We start from the raw sequence: 19846 nt of genomic DNA, 5'->3' as shown, positions 1-19846 counted from the left end.
CCCTGAAAGTACAACAGATAATACCAGAGAGATGGGGAAGCGGGGGGGCCTGATTGCATTTGAACAGTGCCTATCGTCTGCACCTATGGAAATATCACATTACTAAGGTATACATTAATGTGTGTTGTAATACGTTTTTAAATAAAAATCTGATCACTTTTCAACTCATTTCACAATATGTGTTTTTTAAGTGCTCTTAAAATGTGATGATCCCTAGTTAAATCTTGGATCTGATTGTCTTTATCTACCACCTGTAAAGTTTCTGTAGAAGAATACTAAGAATAATGAAAAATGAGTCCACGCTGATTAATCACCATGTTCTACAAAAAGCAACAAAGTCCTTTTAAAAAAAAAAACTATCATTTCAAGGAATTCTGGAAAGGATGGGCCATTACCCGAAATGAAGTAATGAGGGCAGGGAGGTCTTTAAAAAGAGCGGTCCCTCTCAGATGCAACTGCCTGTTAATTCACCTGACACGGTATCATTTTCGGTGCTCAAGACGCATTTATTTTTATGACAGACTTTAAAATATGATTTGAGAAATATCATGTGAAAAGAGTGCACATAATATGTATGCACAGCCAAAGATTAATAAGAAAATGAACATAAAGCATTTTTTTAAAAGAAAGTAGCAGTAAGCTTGGAAAAGCTTAATATCACTGGAGTATGAAATATTTGACATGCTGTTGTGGAAATGCCAACACACAAATTATCCTTGTTCATTTTTTATAGCTGTTGCTTTATATTCCCCTAACAGAACGCTGTACAAACATTTTATCAGAAAGGGTAGAGGAAAAGAAAACTCATTGTTAACCACATCCGATAAAGTAGTTAGGTTGCCGACATAACAGTCTTTGCAGTTGGCTGGTTATGTTGTTTGCTATATCCAACAAGGGGTAAGAATAACATACCGAGGGTGGTTATCAAGAAGCAAGTGGAAGTTAAAAAGCAATATGCCGAATGTTTTCACCTCCGTGATTTCTCCCATTTGAAGCCCATGATGAAAATATTGAAGCAATACATCCCACTGGGAATCTGGGGCTTTAATACAATCCATGAGGCATTGTGATTGATGGGTCTGGAGCAGGTGACATGCAGGGAGGCCACAGGCAGGCTTTGCTCCATATGTGAGCCCAGTCCAGGTGCCCCTCTGCCTAAAGCCCCAGGTGGTGTGGGGAAGGGGTTGGGGGCAGACTCTGGAGACAGATAGCCTGGGGCCAGAGACCTGCCTTTCTGTCCACTTTCTGCCAATAGGAGAGCTCTCATGCCTCATTGTGCCTCGGTTTCCTCATCTGTAATAAGAGAAGAATAATGATATAATGAAATGAGCTAGTGAAACCACTAGAAGAGAACCCAGGCCACTGTGAGTGTGAATTGGCTGGATTAATACTGAGACAGAATCCTGACTCCTTATTGCGGCCTGCTCAGTCCTGCCACCTCCCTCTCTCCATTCCCTTGGCTCTCCCTGCTCTCCAGCAGCCCTGGCTGGCCTTCTGTACCTCACACACTCATCCAGTCTTTCCCCACTCCTCAACCTGCAATGCTTCTTTCTCCATAGCCAACTCCTTTGAAAGACCCTCCTTCCCCAGCTCAACCAAAGCCTCTCCCTCCACCCGGCCAACTCAGCAACTATCACCTTTTCAGTCTGACTTCCCTCATTGCATTTATCACCATTTGAAATGATTATATTTATTCGTGTGCTTCCTCTCGTAGGATAATCAACCTGTCCCAGTTTGCTTTTCAGAGCTTTTAGCTCTGAAAGTGCCACATCCCAAGACTCCCATCAGCCCCACCCTGCTCAGGTGTAAGCACCCTGAGGTCAGGGTGTTGACCTCATTCACCTCTCTTTGGTGCCTAGACAGTGGTTAGCACTGAGTCACCCCACAGTACACGCTTGTAGAATAAATGAATGAAGAACTAAGCAACCCGTAAAAAAAAACAGACTTAGCAGAGGAGTCCCACTATAAACCTACAGTCATCCTCTTTTATGAGAGAGAGACCTGGGAATCTTGCTTTCATCATTTGCAACACAGAACAACAAGGCCACATTAGCCCCGATGGTGTTTAACCCCTAAGACCGGGCCGCCTGCTTGCTGACATGCTCGCTAATGTTTTTATTCCTGTCTCCATAGTTACCGAGACGCCTCAGAGGCCAGCAGCTGCTTTGCATCCCAAGATCAACACTCACAAGCATCTGGAGACCCTGGATGATCAAGGCCAGGTGGAAGTTTTGGAATGGGACCGCACATGTCATTTCCTCATGGACTGAACGCCTGGAGCCAGCTTGTCACACAATCAAACTCAGCTTGTCAGGGCTCTGAGCTCTCATTCGGCCTGCGAGCTGTAGTCACAGAGAGGACTTATGAAGAATTATTCTAAACACGAGTCAAAGAGGTTGGAAGGATCTGTTATGAAGAGAAGAAAACAGAGACAACCAGGTATTTGGAAATAAATGGTGGGGACGGGGCTCGATTTCTCTTTCCCTAGGATAACAAAGAAGTCCTACCATCTGGCTCTCTCATTAACGGTAATATGCACATAGAGATGCTAAGGAGCCTGGAATCCATCCTCCTACCCCTAAGGAAACTGTGTGTTAGGATGACCTGATGAATACATCCTTAAACTAGAAGCAAGCATCTCTTCTGTGTGATGGTGAAAGCTGTACTTAATTTTCTCCGTTTATGAAGCGGGAATGGTCATTTCTACCCAAACTTACTCATGAAGATGTCACGTTATTATGTGATAATCAGCCCGATCCTATGGGTTGAATGAAGGAAAGTGGTCCCTCTCGGGGGACATGTTAAGTGGGTCAGGTCATTCCACTTGAGTGAATAAATCAATTTCAGTTGACAGGTTGGTCTCCAGCTGCTCCCAAGTTTTTGCAACAGGAAGAATTTACTTTCTCTGAATCCACAGAGGCAGCCCGGACTCAGAATTATTTGAGGTCTTCTAAAGAAACAGACTAAGGAGTCACGATTATAATTTAACATTGGACAGCAATGCGCAGCTTAACATTATGTGTGAGATACGTATGCATAACACATAACAATAACACATAAGATTCATCCTTAAAGCTCTCAGGGTGAAATATTTTAGGATCTAGCCTTTTAAATAAGAAAGGTAGGGGCATAGAACAGTGCTCTGTGGGATGGAGACCCCTCCCTCCAGTTGGGATTACAAATCAAAGTCTGGTTTCTCTTCCAAGCTCCCGGGATGCCAACTTCCCCCACCTTCTCCCTACAAATCAAACCCCCATGCTTTAGATGACTCGCCTTGTCCTGGTACCCAGACTTTCCTAGTCTCCCAGAGCCCATTCCTGAAGCCCTTTACAGCCCAGCTCAAATGCTGCCTCCTCCGTGACACATCCCCAGGTCTCCTCTTCCAAGTAGCGTCTCTCCACTCCCTCTCCTCTGTTTATCACTATGCTGGTCCCATTGGGTCTCTTCTCGCATTATAGCAATTCATAGCTCCTCTTTCCTTCTACAAAGCAAACTTCCTGAAGCCAGATCTTGTGCATTATTAATTATCATATTCTCCTAGAGCCCAGAACAGTGCAATGAGTACCACAGGGGCTCAATAATTATTCATTAAGTTGAATCCAAATGAGAGAGTCTCTGAAATCCACAAGCAACCTCTAAGAGAGGCCTGGGTCAGGAGAAAGTGGAGGACTGTCAGCAGTCAGGGGCAGCAATGGTTGGCCAATGTTGGTCCACAGATGAGCATACTGTGGCTTATGTCAAAACAATTCTGAGCCAGGTGTGGTGGTGCACGCCTGTAATCCCAGTGACTTGGGAACCTGAGATAGAACTGCAAGTTCAAAGCCATCCTCAGCAACTGTAAGGCACTAAGCAACTCAGTGAGACTCTGTCTCTAAATAAACTACAAAATAGGGCTGAGGATGTGGCTCAATGGTTGAGTGCTCTTGGGTTCAATCCCTGGTACCAAAAAAAAAAAAAAAACAATTCCGCACTTGTGGATCACATTGTGCATGTTTGGGTTTTATGGTGTCATTTATCTGGAAGTACAGAATTTTTTTTTTTTAAATTGGGGATTGAAACCAGGAGCACTTAACCGCTAAGCCACATCCCCAGCCCATTTGGTATTTTATTTATAGACAGAGTCTCGCTGAGTTGCTTAGGGCTTCACTAAGTTGCTGCAGCTAGCTTTGAACTTGTGATCCTCCTGCCTCAGCCTCCTGAGCCACTGGGATTATAAGCGTGCACCACTGTGCCTGGGGAGGTACAGAATTTTAACTGACCCGTGTCCCTTCCAGGAATCCAACTTTGTACCAAAGCCATTCATTAAAAAAGCTGGTGCCTTGAGTCCTGGGTGTGCCCAGGAGCAGGTTCTATTTCAGTGTCAGGGAAAAGGGGACCAGGGATGCATGCAAATCCAGAGTCACTGGGACTTGTTTGATCACAAGAAATCACACAGTGGAAAAGTCTCCCATCTCCATGGAAAAATTTACACCCTTTCCCCAGCCAGCTGTGCGAGTGGAGGAGAGATGGGGAAATTTATAATAATTTGCAAGTTTGCCCAGAGGATGAGTTGTGTCATTTTTCCTGCAACAATCTGTGCTGCTGGCTGACAGCATGGAATTTCCTCCTGGATTGTGTTGGCAACTGCTCACAAAAATAGCCAATTAAGCTGTGCAAAGCCAAAAACAGTGGCTTGCTGGAATCTGCTAGAGAAAGATGAGGATGGAGGGTGGACAAGTTTCAACATCAGGGCCGTTCTGCACTCTGATCTCTCAGTGTTTGGTTTATTCTCTCTGATTTCATCCAGGCCCATCCCCGCCCAACCCTGCTTCACCAGTAGCTGGCCTGGCCTCTTAATAGGAGTCTTGGGTCAGTCCTCTTCTGGGCACTGGACGGCAGCCCTTTCCTCTCCACACCCACAGTGCTTTCCCTTGCAGACACCTGGGAGACAGATGGTGTAGAAGCCCAGGAAATGCTTCCTGGGTCCAAGCTAAAGGGATGTAGATTTCAGATTGTTTGGAAGGATTCTCTCTGTGGAGCCACAGGCTGCTGAAACCAGGAAAGTTGGGGCCTCCCCAGTGGACGCCTGACTGTAGGGTGGTTGAAAAATAAAGCTGAAAGGGACTTCTTCTAAGCACTGGCAAGCCTGCTGGTTCTTAATATTTCAAATAGCTTTTTCTCTGACTCAGTGCCTCTCGAAGAAGCCAAGAACCCCAAAGCCTGCCTTGCAAATACACATATGGCCTGATGGAGAATGAAGGAAATTACTTCCTGTTTTCCCATCTCTTATTCCCTAGCCCAGGCCCACGTGGACACACGGGATGCTTTCTCTAGTATGACTCTAGGATGGGGTTCCAGATAAAATACAGGATGCCCAGTTAAATGGGTGATGCAGATAAACAATAAATCTTTTTTTTTTTTTAGGTGCTCCTATTTCTAGGGAGTGTGCCTGTACAGATGATCCTTGGCTTACAATGAGGTTCCATCCTGATAAACCCATAATAAATTGAAAATATCACAAGTAAATAGTGCATTGAATACACCTAGGCTACTGAACATTGTAGCTTAGCCAAACAGTCCATGTCGAGTACCAGTCATTTACAGTAGTGATCGTTGTGGTTGACTGGAGCCAGGGCTTGCTGCTGCTGCCCAGCATCAAAAGAAAATATCAAACCCCATGCATCATCGGCCCAGAGAAAGATAAAAATTCAAAGTACAGTTTCTATGAATATGTCTCTCTTTCATACTCACATAAAGTAGACGAGTCATAAATTGAACCATTGAGTCGAGCCATTGTAAATTGAGGACCATCTATACTAAGAGATTATTTGATGTTCATCTGAAATGTAAACTGATCTGAGTCCTGTATTTTTCTTTGTTGAATCTAGCAGCCCTAGCCAGGTGGACTCTGAGCCTTTTCATTACTCCTGTCTGTCAGTCATCTGCAAATTTATCTTGATGGCAGGAGTTTCTATGACATGGGATATCAGGTAGCTATTGCCTTAAAGATACTGTATAACAAAGCACCCCAGAATGCACTGGCCTGAAATAATAATCACTTCTCTTTGGGGGGAAAAAGTGATTTCCTTTTTATATTTTTATTTTGAGACAGGGTCTCCTAAGGTGCTTGGGGCCTTGTTAAGTTGCTGAGGCTGGCTTTGAACTTGTGATCCTCCCACCTCAGCCTCCCATATTGTAGGATTACAGGTGTGTACCACTGCACCCGGCTCAAAAGTTACTCCTTATTGTGGGTTTGTGGGTCAAGTGGAAGCCAACTGATGCAGGCTGATTCAGTTCAGGCATCTCTGCTCCATGTGTCTTTCTTCCTCTTCCTGAGACCTGTGGTCCAGCCTGGACACGTTCTTGTTATAGTGACAGCAGAGGTACAAGAGAAGACTCCATACAAAGAGCACTTTTCAAGCTCTTTGTGACATCACATGTGCTAGCATTCTGTTAGCCAAAGCCAGTCACATGGCCAAATGCAAAATCAGGACACAGGACTGTGAAGGGGATGCATATATGGAGGGTTAAAGAACTGGACCCAATCTCTCATACTGGGAAAAGGCACTGTTTTGAAAGCCAAGTGAGCCTAAGGTCTTGCTCCACTTTGCCACCTGCCAGATAGAACACCTTACAAAATCCACATACTCTCTCTGAGCCACTGTTTCCCTGTCCATGAAATAGGGCTATGGTGAATGTCACGGTGATTCAATGGAGTGGTCACTAAATGATGGCTATCATTATGGTCAAGAACAGCTATAATTTGGTGAGGGCCTAATACAGCCATGGCTTCCAATTTCCCTAAGCCCTAAATGCCTGTTCTGCTCCCAAGTTTCCATGAAGAATGTGGCCAGTGGGATACACGGAGGACGGCGTTATACAGTGGGTATTGCACTGTGCTATTCGTCTAGGTCAGTGGTTGCTACCCCTCAGCTCTGAATGCTTCCGCCCATCATGGTAGGCACCTGGACCACCTCACCCCTGCCTTAAACTATACCCTGATGGCTAAAAATTTTTGACCCAATGTCTAAGGCTTCAACCCACTGTTGAATCAGTATTCCTTCTTTCTCTACATCAGTTTATGGGATCTGAAGTCTTCTAAGAGTTCCAGCTCTGGGTTCTACTCTAGGTTTTTCTGGTTATCCACCGGGACCTTGAAGAAATAAATGTAGTAATAGAACCTACCTTTTGAGATGGTTGTTTGAAAGATTGAGTCACTCTATCTACAGTTCTGTTAAGAGGGCCTGTCACAGTATATAAGCTCCATAAAGGTTGGCAGGGGGGTTGTGTGAGTTTTGTTTATTTTCATTATTGTTATTATTATATCCTGCTCTTGTTTCATGGTTGTAATATCTTAGATTTTTGTCTCTGAAGTCTTGAAGTTTTCTTCACCTTCCTACATATTGTTTTTTTCTGAATTATTTCCCTTGTTTCTTTTTGGTTTTGTCTCTTTTTTATTCATGTTAGAAGTTTTCCTCAAATGTCTGGTGATCTTTGGCTCTATGTTCATGTTAAAGAGATAAAAAGAGAGGCTTAGAAGCCAGCCTTCAAGATAGTTTCAAGTGATTCTCACTTCCTGGTAATCAGATCTCTTATGTTGACTAGAGCTGGCCTGTAACCAATATGATATTGCAGAAATCATAGGTGTGACTTCCAGTACTAGAGAATAAAAGGCATGGCAGCTTCTACCTTGCTGTCTGATACAACTTGCTCCAGGTGAAACTGGCAGCCATGTTGTAAGGATACTCAAGTGGCCCTATGTAGAAGTCCATGTGCTGAGGCCTCTTAAAACAAATAGTACTAACTCACCAAGCATGTGAGTGAGCCACCTTAGAAGTGGATCCCTAAGGCTAGGTACTGTGGCACACGCCTGTAATCCCAGGAGCTCAGGAAGCTGAGACAAGAGTATCCCTAGTTCAAAGCTAGCCTCAGCAATGGCGAGGCGCTAAGTAACCCATTGAGACCCTGTCTGTAAATAAAATACAACATAGGTCTGTAGATGTGGCTCAGTGGTCAAGTGCCCCTGAGTTTAATCCCCGGTATCAAAAGAAAAAAAAAAAAGGATCCCCAGCCCCAGTGTATTTTGCAGCAGTAGATAATATAGTAAGGGTAGTTGGTTGACTGGGTTGGAGGAGAAGATCTGGACGTCTATTCATCAGTTAAACTTTCAAGCAACCCTGGGTTTAGTCCCATGCTACACCCCAGCATTTAGAAGTATTTGGTCCTCCAAACTTTTTTTTTTAGTTGTAGATGGACACAATTGCTGAGGGCCATTGCCAAGTAGGAATGACGCATCGAAATTTCCTTGCCAGCGTACCCCATGTTGCTTAGAGGAAGGACTCGTGGAAATGGACTTGCCTTGGACATTTGCAGTGACATTGCATGTATGTTTGAGAAAGATGACCCTGCTCAAGGACCAGGGTGGATCCGGGTTTAGGGAGGATCCTACTGGATTAGGGCGGATCAGGTTTTAGGGAGTATCCCGCTCCTTGGGTTTAGGGCGGTTCCAGGTTTAAGGTCTACTCTGCTGGGAATAGGGCGTATCCTGCTGCCTCAGGCACGCCCGATCCTTGAGTTCCCATAGAGTTCTCGTGGGATTCAGAAAGTATTTGGGATTCAAAGCCTGGTGGAGTACGTGAATTTTGCGGCAGAATGTGAATTTCCCCAGAACATGTTTGTAGAGGGCCGGTATGAGTTCAGGAATAAAGAATTGCTGTTTGAATCTACAAAGCTGTGAGTGGCTCGTGATTCTGTGCCCAGCCAGACTGCGGCACACAATATCTCTATTTTATTTATTTTTAAGTGGTGCTGAGGATCAAACCCAGTGTCTCAGACATGCAAGGCAAGTGCTCCTCCAGTGAGCTACAACCCCAGGCCCTGGTCCTCCAAATTCTGTGATTTTCCAGAGTTTGATCAAACAAATCTGCTCTCAGTTCATAGAAAGTAGGTTTCAGTTTCTTTGTTCTGCTAGGTCAGTTATCATTTTTCTATTTGTTTTTTCTGTTTCCAAAATTTTATTGATGTTGCTCATCTATTGCCAGCTCCTCTCTTCTTCTCTTGGTCCTTGTTATATCATTGTTTTTAATTTGCTGTCATTTCAGTAGGTTGAGTGGAGAGGGCAGAGTTAGTGTTTATATTCAATCTGTCATAGTCAAAAATCAGAGGTGATCTTTAACCATTTGGAATTCTTTCTTAGCTGATGGAGATAATTACTGTGGCCACTCCATTTTAATTTATTAAATTAATTAATTTATTTCTGCTATGTTGGAGATGTCAAACACAGGGCTTTGAGTACACTAGATAAGTGCTCTTATTACTAAGCTACACCCCTAGCCCTTGATCAGTTCATTTTTAGGAAGTTGGTTATATAGACAAAGTGGTTGAAGGACCCAGAAGACCCAGGAGCTTCTGCGTGCCCTCGGTGCTGAAGTATAGATGGAGGAGGTGCAGATGGCGTACAGATGGAGGTGCTGGAGTACAGCCCTTTGAGGAGGAGCCATGTAAGATGGTGTCAAGAGAGCCTGGGAAGATGCCAAGAACAAAAATGTGAACAAAATGGGTTAAAAATGGAAGTGGAGAGGGGACATGCAGAATGATGGTGTACCTGTGATAAAATCAAGATGAAAATTCCATTCTTAGGACACTCAATGCTAAAACAGACCTATGGCTTCAAATAGCATGGTCTACAGAAGATGAGGATGAAAAATCAACTATATATGAGACATTGTAAGAGTTTTGTAGATATATATGAATTAAAGCATGGCTTATAGTTCACTTACCTATGTTATAACCTCTAAGTAAGTTTTCTGGGCCAAATGGAGCAATTGGGTGTATTTTCCTTTCTTTTGGGATTTCCCCATCTATCCTCATACCCCTGAAAAGTAACTAATAGAAGTAGACCTAGGATCTGCAAATATTTTAGAGTAAAATACTATTCTACCATATCATGCAACAATTAAAAGGAATGAGGTAGAACTATGCATACTGATATGGCAATGACTCCAAGGAAAGTCCCTAAAAAAATGGAGGTTGTAAATATGACTAGCGTGCGACAGTTTATATTTAAAAGTGCTGACGAAATATACCCTTTATACTCTAAGTTTCCTTGTTTAAAATTTATATAAAATTGCTAGTTTTCTACCATTTTTGACAAACAACAATGGTTATTCCCTATGGTTCAATCCAACATGAATACATAGAAAAAGTTCTGGAAGAATACACACCCAACCATGACCAGTGATTCCTTCCAGGAAGGACTGGTATTTGTAATGATTTTTAAAAGGAATCTTAACTGTAATGAGATTTTCTTTCTGTTTAAATAGATTTTTTTTTTATTGGGGATTGAATTCAGGGGCACTCAACCACTGAGCCACATCCTCAGCCCTATTTTGTATTTTATTTAGAGGTAGGGTCTCACTGAGTTGCTTAGTGCCTCACCATTGCTGAGGCTGGCTTTGAATTTGTGATCCTCCTGCCTCAGCCTCCCGAGCCGCTGGGATTACAGGTGTGTGCCACCATGCCCAGCATAGACTTTTTTTTTAAAAAGGCTGTTCTAGTTTCATGGCAAATTTGAGCAGAAACTACAGAAAGCTTCCATATATCCTGCTCTGTCTTATTCGCCACTACTCTAGCCACCTCTGCTATGAACATCTCATACCAGCATGTGGTACATCTGTTACAGTTGATGAACCTACATTAACACATTATTAGTACCCGCAGTCTACACATTGGGGTTCCCTCTTGGTATTGTACATCCTACGCATATTGACCTGTATCCAACATTATCATGTCATACTAACTAGTTTCACTGCTCTAATAATCCTCTGTGCTGTACCTATTCCCTCCCTCCCAACATCAGCTCACAACTACTGATCCTTTACTGAGTCCACAGTATCTGGTGCCTTTTCCAGAATGTCATAAAGGTTGGATAGCCTTTTCATATTAGATTATTTCATGTAGTAATTTGCATTTAAGTTTCCTTTTTTATGTCTGGACAGCTCATTTCTTTTTAGTGATAAATAATATTCCATTATCTGGTTTACCACAGCTTATTTATTCACCTACAGAAGGTCATCTTGATTGTCTCCATGTTTCGACAATTCCCAATACAGCTTCCATAATCATTCCTGTGCAGGTTTTTGTGTGCACATGTTTATAACTCCTTTGGGTAAATTCCACAGTGCACAACTGGGTAGTATGTGTAGCTTTGTAGGAAACTGACAACCGTCTTCCAGAGCAGCTCTGCTCTTTTGCGCTCCTGCCAACAATGAATGACAGCTTCTTTCAATCCACATCCTCATTAGTGTTGGGTGTTGTCAGAGTTTTGGATTTTGACGATTCTAATCAGTGTGTGGTGGTCTCTCATTGTGATTTTACTTTGCAGTTTCCTAATGATATATGATATGCAACGTCTTTTTGTGCTTGACTTCTTAATATTTTCCTTGGTTAGATATATGTTCACATCTTTTGCCCTTTTAAAACTTGGATGTTGAGTTATTAGAGTTTATTATAAATTTTGGATAAGTCCTTTATCAGCTATATCTTTTATGTTTTTCCAGTCTGTTATCCTAGTCTCTTTTTAAAAATATTTATTTTCTAGTTGTAGTTGGATACAATATCTTTATTTAATTTATTTATTTATATGTGGTACTGAAGATCGAACCCAGGGCCCCACATGTGCTAGGCAAGCGCTCTACCACTGAGCCACAACCCTAGCCCCCCCATTCTCTCTTATTTTTTTTCCAGTTTCCAATTTTTTTATAATGTATTTTTAATTAATTAATTTATTTTTTATTCCAATTTGTTATTTCTGATAGCAGAGTGCATTACAATTCATGTTACACATATAGAGCACAACTTTTCATATCTCTGGTTGAATACAAAGTATATTCACACCAATTCATGTCTTCATACATGTACTTTGGATAATGATGTCCATCACATTCCACCATCCTTGTTAACCTCTGCCCCAACCCTTTCTCCCACCCCTCTGCTCTATCTAGAATTCGTCTAATCCTCTCATGCTCCCCCTCCCTACCCCACTATGAATCAGCCTCCTTATATCAGAGAAAACATTCAGCATTTGTTTTTTGGGGATTGACTAATTTCACTTAGCATTATATTCTCCAACTCCATCCATTTACCTGCAAATGCCATGATTTTATTTTCTTTTATTGCTGAGTAATATTCCATTCTGTATATATACCACATTTTCTTTATCCATTCATCTACTGAAGGGTATTTAGGTCGGTTCCACAGTTTAGCTATTATGAATTGTGCTGCTATAAACATTGACATGTCTGTGTGTGTCCCTGTAGTATGCTGTTTTAAGTCCTTTGGGAATAGACCAAGGAATGGGGTAGCTGGGTCAAATGGTGGTTCCATTCCCAAGTTTTCCAAAGAATCTCCATATTGCTTTCCAGATTGGTTGTCTTTCACCGTGAAGTTTTTAATTTAATGAGGTTTAGCTTACCAATTCTTTCCTTAGTGGTTTGTGACATTGGTGTTAGATCTGAAAAGTCAATGCCATACCCAAGATACCTTGATTTTCTCCTATGTTATCCTCTTCAGGCAAGCCTCATACTCACAATCTCCTGCTTTGCCTCCAAAGTAGGTGGGACTATAGGCCACTGTACCTAGATGTCATTTTTTTTTAAGCATACTAATGTAATGGTATTATGTTTTGGGTTTTTTATTTGTTTGTTTTTCTGTTTGTACTAGGGATTGAACTCAGGGCACTTGACCACTGAGCCACATCCCCACCCCTATTTTGTGGTGTATTTAGAGACAGGGTCTCACTGAGTTGCTTAGTGACTCGCCATTTCTGACACTGACTTTGAACTCATGAATCTCCTGCTTCACTCAGCCTCAGGAGCCATGGGATTATAGGCGTGCATCACCATGCCCAGCTTGGTATTATGTTTTTAATTTCAAATTAAACTTTACTACTGGTAGATAGGAAAGCAATTGACATTTGTACCATTAATTAGTATTCCACCATCTTATTATTTTTCAGGAGCATTTTGTTGATCCTTTCAGATTTTCTATATAAACAATCATATCATTTGTTTATTTCTTCCTTGCCAATCAGTATGTCTTTTACTGATTGTCTTATTACATTAGCTAGTAATTCTAGTAATAATATTGAAAAGGAGTGGTAAGAAAAGACATTCTTGCCTTGTTCTTCATTTTAGCAGAAAAGCTTCTAGTTTCTCAACAGTTGAGTATGATGTTAACTGTAGACAATTTTGTAGATCTTCTTTACCTAGTTGAGGAAGTGCCCCTCGATTCTTTGTAGCTTTGAGTTTTTATTGTGAATGAACACTGATTTTTTTTCCAAATATGTTTTCTGCATTTATCAACACTGTCATGAGATTTTCTTCTTAGCCTTTTGATATGATATAATGGGTTACATTGATTTTCAGATATTGAAGCAAGTTTGCATATCTGGGATAAATCCCGTCTGGTCGTGCTGTGTATCTTTTAATACATTTTGATTCAATTTACTAATATTTTGTTGAAGATTTTTGCATGCATATTCATGAGAGATACTAGCCTATAGTTTTCTTGTGCTGGCCTCATTATGAGGTCATAATGAGTTAAGAAGAATTCCCTCTGCTTCTATCTTCTGAGATTGTAGAGAATTGATTTTTTAAAAAAAAATTTTTTTTTTTGTTTACATGTTTAGTAGCATTCATTGGTGAACTCATCTGGAACTACCGCCTTCTATTTTTGAAGGTCTTTATTTTTGTTGTTTTTTGAACCCAGAGGAGCTTAACCACTGAGCCACACCTTTAGCCCTTTTATATGTTTGTTTTGAGACAGGGTCTTGCTAAGTTGCTGAAGCTAACTTTGAGCTCATGATCCTCCTGCTTCTGCCCCCGGAGCTGCTGGGATTATAGGTGTGCACCACTATACCTCAATGTGGAAGGTTGTTAATTATTGGATCAATTTCCTTAATAGATACAGGCCTCTGCAGACTTTTTTTCCTTCATGTTTGAATTTTGGCAATTTGTGTCTTTCTAGGAATTGGCCCATTTCATCTAGTTTTTTAATTTTGTGGGTATAAAGTTGTTCATAGTATTGCTTTATTATCACTCTGAAGTCTTTGGGATTTGTAGTGATGTTCTCTGTTTCATGTCTGATATTAGTAATTTATGTCATCTTTTTTTGCTATCTGGCTAGACTTCTATTAATCCCGTTAAAGAGCCAGTTTCAGTTAGGTGCAGTGTGTACACCTGTAATCTCAGCAATTTGGGAGACTGAGGGAGGATCACAAATCCGAGGCCAGCCTCTGCAAAGCAATGAGACCCTGTCTTAAAATTAAAAAATAAAAAGGCTGATAATGTAGCTCAATGGTAGAATGTTTCTGGGTTTAAAAACAAAAACAAAACAAAAATAATAATTTTGGTTTTCATTGATTTTTATCTATTAATTTCTTGTTTTTAATTTCATTGATTCATGTTCTAATTTTCATTCTTTTTTGGTTTTTCTGCTTACCTTGGACTCAATTTCCTCTTTTTCTACTTTACTAAGATGGAAGCTTAATTTTGTGATTTTTAGATCTTTCTTTATTCTAATACACATTCAATGTTTTAAATTTTTTAAGTGCTGCTTTTCACAAATTTTGATGTTGTGTTGTCATTTTCATTGAGTTAAAAATACTGTTAAATTTGTCTTGAGATTTATTCTCTGCCCCAGGTGTGTTTTAGAAGATGGTGTTTAGCTAAGGATGTAGCTCAGAAGTAGGGTGTGTGCTTAGTATGCATGAGACCCTGAGTTACATCCCGAGCACAACTAAAAGAAGTGTGTTTGTTGTTTAATCTTTGAATATTTGGGGATTTTCCAGCAATATTTCTATTATTAATTTCTAGTTTAATTCCACTATGGTCTACAAGTACATAGTATGATTTTTTTATGTTTTTTTTTTTTTTTTTTTTTTTTTGGATACCAGGATTTGAACCCAGAGGCACCTAACCACAGAACCACATCCCAGCCCTTTTTTATTTTTTATTTTGAGACAGGGTCTCACCAAGTTACCTAGGGCCTCACTAAGTTGCTGAGGCTGGCCTTGAACTTGCTATCGTCCTGCCTCAGCCTCCTGAGCCACTGAGATTACAGGAGAGTACCTCCATGCCTGGCATGATTTCTATTCTTTTTTTTTTTTTTTTTTTTTTGTAGTTGTAGATGGACAGCATGCCTTTATTTTATTTTTATGTGGTGTTACGGATGGAACCCAGTGCCTCACAATGCTATGCGAACGCTCTGCCACTGAGCTACAACCACAGCCCGATTTCTATTAAATTGGCTAAAGTGTATTTATAGTACAGAATATGGTCTCTCTTCTTATATGTTCCCATGTGAGCTTGAGAAAAATGTGTATCCTGCCGTCATGAGACGAAGTAGACTATGGATATTAATAACATCCAGTTGATTGATGGTGCTGCTGAGTTCAGATGCTTCAGTTTTTTAGAGAGAATATAACCATACCTTGGATGTATTATTTCTATGAATAGCATTTGAAAAGAAACAAAAAATAAACAGTGGATTAAGTTCTCAAAAAGCAATGAAGGGTCAGAACAGAAGGCATCAGTGGGGAGGAGGCTGTAATCATTGCCAGGGGCTGCTGTACTCATTCTGCCAGCCTTGCCAATCCCGCTGAGGGAATGGCACCACGGCAACCCAAGAGCTTGGACCCACTGCATTGACCACAGATAATGCCAAGGGAGGCACGGGCTTGGGCTGGGAAGGGGATGGTGGGCTTGGGTCTGTGAAACTCTCTCAGACGCAAATGCAAATGCTGATGCTAGATGACTGAAGTCCAGCCAAGCCTGCTCAACTGTGATCATAATAAAAGGCAGGGAGTTTACATTCCGGATCTGTGTGCGCTTTATTTGATTAAACGATTGGAAGGCTTAGCCTTGTGTTTCTGGTTGAGCACTAAGCATGCCAACCCATGGAACCAAAGGCACCTATTGGAGAAAAGAAAAACATGACAGATGGAACTCCTTTTCCAGTCCTCTCTTTTTGAGATATTTAACTTTATACCACGGCCTCTTTCCTAATGAAAATGAGCCTTAAAATGGGAAATAGTTGCTTTGCAAACCTGCTAATAAACGTGAGAGAATATAATTTCCCTTTAGAGTCTTTTCTGAAACCTTAACTTGCATAATGTCTCCCTCCAGCAAATCTTTAATTTATAGACTTCCCAAACACTTTTGCCTAAATCCTAAAAGTAGATGGTTAACTTTTATTTTTCCTCTCATAACTGTGGCCAAGTCACCACAAAGTGGCTGTCAAAGGCAAGAGGGTGCATTTTATACATTTCTCAGAGTCCTTATCTGTATCTACATAAAAAAGTTATAAGATTTTTTTTGTACTGGGGATTAAACCCAGGGGCACTTTACCACTAAGCCACATCCCCAGCCCTTTTTGATTTTTATTTTGAGACTGGGTCTCATTAAATCGCTTAGGAATTTACTAAATTGCTAAGGCTGGCCTTGAATTTGTGATTCTCCTGCCTCAACCTCCTGAGTCACTGGGATTTACAGGCATGCACCACCACACCCAGCAAGATTCCAAATTTTTATTTTCACTTGTAATGCTTCTTTTAAGTGAGGCATCGCTTTTTCTGGTTGTCCTTTTTTAAGCACAAACATGCCTGAGAGTGTAATCAGACTGCTATCCTGCCAGTTTGCTTTCCTCAATGACCTCTAGGATGAAGGATGGTTTCGGGAAGAGTTTCTTCATGGATTATTGTCAGTAAATGAAGGACAGAAGGAAAATTTTAGCTTATGTTTCAATGAGATTTAGATTTCCCTACATGAAACATAAAAATCTAAGATAAAAATAGCTTGAACATAATAGAGTCTATTTTTTCCTTATTCTATAAATGAAACTCTGAGGCAGACATCTAGGGTTGGCTTCCATCCCCAAGGTCACCTCATGGTCCAACATGGGCTGCCAGAGTTGCAAGCCAGAATAATAGATCTGAAGACCAAAAAAAAAAAAAAAAAAAGCCCCTCCCTGCCAGGTCAGCTTCTACTAGACTACCTTCATGGGTCTTTCCCAAAGAATTCATCTTATTGGTGAACAACAATTTACATGGTCATGCCTAGCAGCAAGGGAAGCTGAGAAATCAAGTGTGTGTGTGTGTGTGTGTGTGTGTTTTGCTAGGGATTGATCCCAGGGCCTCACACAAGCTAGGCAGGTGCTATACCATTACAGCCACAACAGCACCACAAGAGAAAAAAAAGAGATGAAATCCTTCAGTCACCCTAGAAAGTTCGCTTATGCCCTTGGCAGGCATCCCTCCCTCCTGAGTCTCTGCTTTGGAGGCCACCACTGTTCTCAATTCTATTGCCATAACACAGATTATTTTCTAGAACTTCAAATAAATGGAAGTATACAACTGGGAATCACCAAACTCTTGGTTTGGTTTCCTTCATTCAACCTAAAGTTTTTGAGCATCATCTATATATTGTTTTGTCCGTAATTGATTCCTTTTGATTGTTGAGTGGAATTCCACGGTAGGTATGGAAGCAGAGAGGCTGCCATGTTTTTTTGAACATGGACTCTCACCACATACTAGGCTGAGCACTTCTCAGACCTTGTATGATAATAACCATTTGCAGAGGATTTTTATTTGTGGTTTTGTCTGTTACTGTCCAGTATCTACCCTCAGTCTCATTGGCACAGGGATCCTGTGTGGTCTCCATGTTTCCTTCTAGCCCAGGAACTTCCCTTTTTGTTTAATGGAAGCAGATGGTTTCTGTACTTGCACACAAGACCCTTACTGATGCACTAGCTCTTATCCACATTTTACAGATAAAAGAAACTAAGGCCAAAGGTCAGTGACTCATGTGGGTCACACCCCTGCTAGGTGACAGGATGAGGATTAGAATCCGTCATTCTCACTTCCTGTAAAGCCAGAGGCCACATAAGAACTATGCTGGTAATACCAGGCTCACTGCAGCCCGGTGACTTTTTTTCCATGCTGAGACACGGGACAACATGGGCATGCTGGCATGAGGATAAATGCCCTGACTCTAGTGGGTGTAGTGACACACGCCTGTAATCCCAGCAGCTCAGGAGGCTGAGGCAGGAGAATTGCGAGTTCAAAGCCCGCCTCAGCAATTTATCAAGGCCCTAAGCAACTCAGTGGGACCCAGCCTCAAAATAAAATGAGCTGGGGGTGTGGCTCAGTGGTAAAGGGCCCCTGGGTTCATTCCGCTCCCCACAAAACAATAAATAGATTAAAAAATAAATAAATGCTTTTGTAGCTCTCTCCTTCTCCTGGCAAGACCAACAGGGAAGCCTGAGATGGTTCTAGCTCAAAACTCTCCAAGCAGCTAAATCCTGCATTTAACCCACTTACTTACCCATTTCTCTCTTCTCTGGATCAGAAACAAAAACCTAGCCCAGAGCACTGCACAATCTTCCACGCCTTTCTGTGGCTTAGTTGAGCATTACATTTAAACCCTTATTCTGATCTTTGTTTCATGTTTACAGAAGTGGATTCCTTTTATTCCTTTCCCCTGACAGGAATAATCCCCCTGGAATTTAAGCTTTTAAAGCATGTCTCCGTGGGTTATTTGAAAGGCAGCCCTTGGGACATTCCCTCTTGCACACTGTACTCCTTCTGCAAGGGGTGCCATGGCTGAATCAGGGCAGGGGAGGGGGCGTGAACACCGGCAGCTCGGTAAACCTTGAGGTGTGGCAAGGTCAGGCAATTGCAGGAAGGGAGTTCAGATCCAGCTCCTCCCCTCCCGGCTTCCTTCCATATTTATACCAGTGCACACCAAGGGCAAGGGGCGGGTAGAGGCTGTCAGCGGGAAGGGAGGAGTGGGCAGAAGAAGATGACACTGACCTGTCACCTGCTGCCAGCCAGGAGGGGTGAAGCCTCATTTAGCCTCCGGGAGATAGAACTTCTCATTCTTCCAGGTTCACTGGCTAATGAAACATGAGGATACCCCAGAGGAGGGCCACAGAGTGTGGTGAGCCAGTGTCAGAGTGCCCAGAGCCTTTCAGTGAAGGACTTGGGAGCCAGCTGCTGGGGACAGGACGGTGGGCGGGCGGCCCACACACAGACTGAGGGCAGCAAGGGGTGGAAAAGCCTGGTTATGTCAGCTGAGCTGAGGACATTCAGAGCCCCCTGAGGGTCAGCGCTGGCCATCTGTGGACCTCAGTACAACTCACCTCCCCCCAAGCCACTCCTGCTGCTTCCTCCCTAACCAGGGTGCTGATCCCAAGGGCGGTTCCCAAGGCGCCCCAGAGCACCCTCCAAGCCTGCTTCCCTGGCAGCCCAACCTGCAAAACAGATGGTCGGCGTGCCCATAATACCCTTAACACATAAAAATACAGCATAATCGTAGAGTTGCGCTTTCCATGATAATTATAACATGAATTTTTAAAATCCAGATTCACTATATATCATACCAATCAGTTCCTTCAATCCTTCACACACACCTCTGTGTGTATCATTTGGAGATTAAAAGTCTTATGAGGGGCTGGAGATATGGCTCAGTTGGTAGAGTCCCTGCCTAGCATACACAAGGCCTTGGGTTCAATTCACAGCACTACCACTAAATAAATAAATGAATAAATCCATCCTATTATCTTGTTAAAAAAAAAAAAAAAGAAAGGTCTTACGAGATAGCTATTATTGTCCCCTTTTACAGAAGCATCAGTCCAGGGACAAACAGGACAATCAGTCACCCAAGGTGAGCCAGCATTTGACCCCAGGCAGGCTGGTTTCAGAATGCATGTTCTCAGGGCACAGTCTCCTCCACTCCTCATTACTCTGCCCATCTTGAGACTATTTTTTCCTGCAGGGCTGGGATATGAGGTCAAGGATTGCATCTTCATT

General features: G+C 42.0%; 1 long non-coding RNA gene across 2 annotated transcripts; it reads right to left on the bottom strand.

The window, feature by feature from the left end:
• Positions 1–560: 560 nt before the first annotated feature.
• Positions 561–19160, bottom strand: LOC308643595. 2 transcript variants are annotated; one of them, XR_014020754.1, is made up of 3 exons: positions 18848–19160; positions 2190–2406; positions 561–1293 (listed from the first exon to the last, which is right to left on the bottom strand). It is a non-coding gene; the product is annotated as an uncharacterized lncRNA (long non-coding RNA). The 2 variants fall into 2 exon arrangements; XR_014020755.1 differs by having other exon boundaries at positions 2190–2342.
• Positions 19161–19846: the final 686 nt, after the last annotated feature.

Source organism: Spermophilus citellus (assembly GCF_964194105.1).
Source record: "Spermophilus citellus genome assembly, chromosome: 3".
NCBI classification, from domain to species: domain Eukaryota; kingdom Metazoa; phylum Chordata; class Mammalia; order Rodentia; family Sciuridae; genus Spermophilus; species Spermophilus citellus.
The sequence above is the reverse complement of the archived record's forward strand: the minus strand, read 5'-3'. Positions and strand labels throughout refer to the sequence as shown.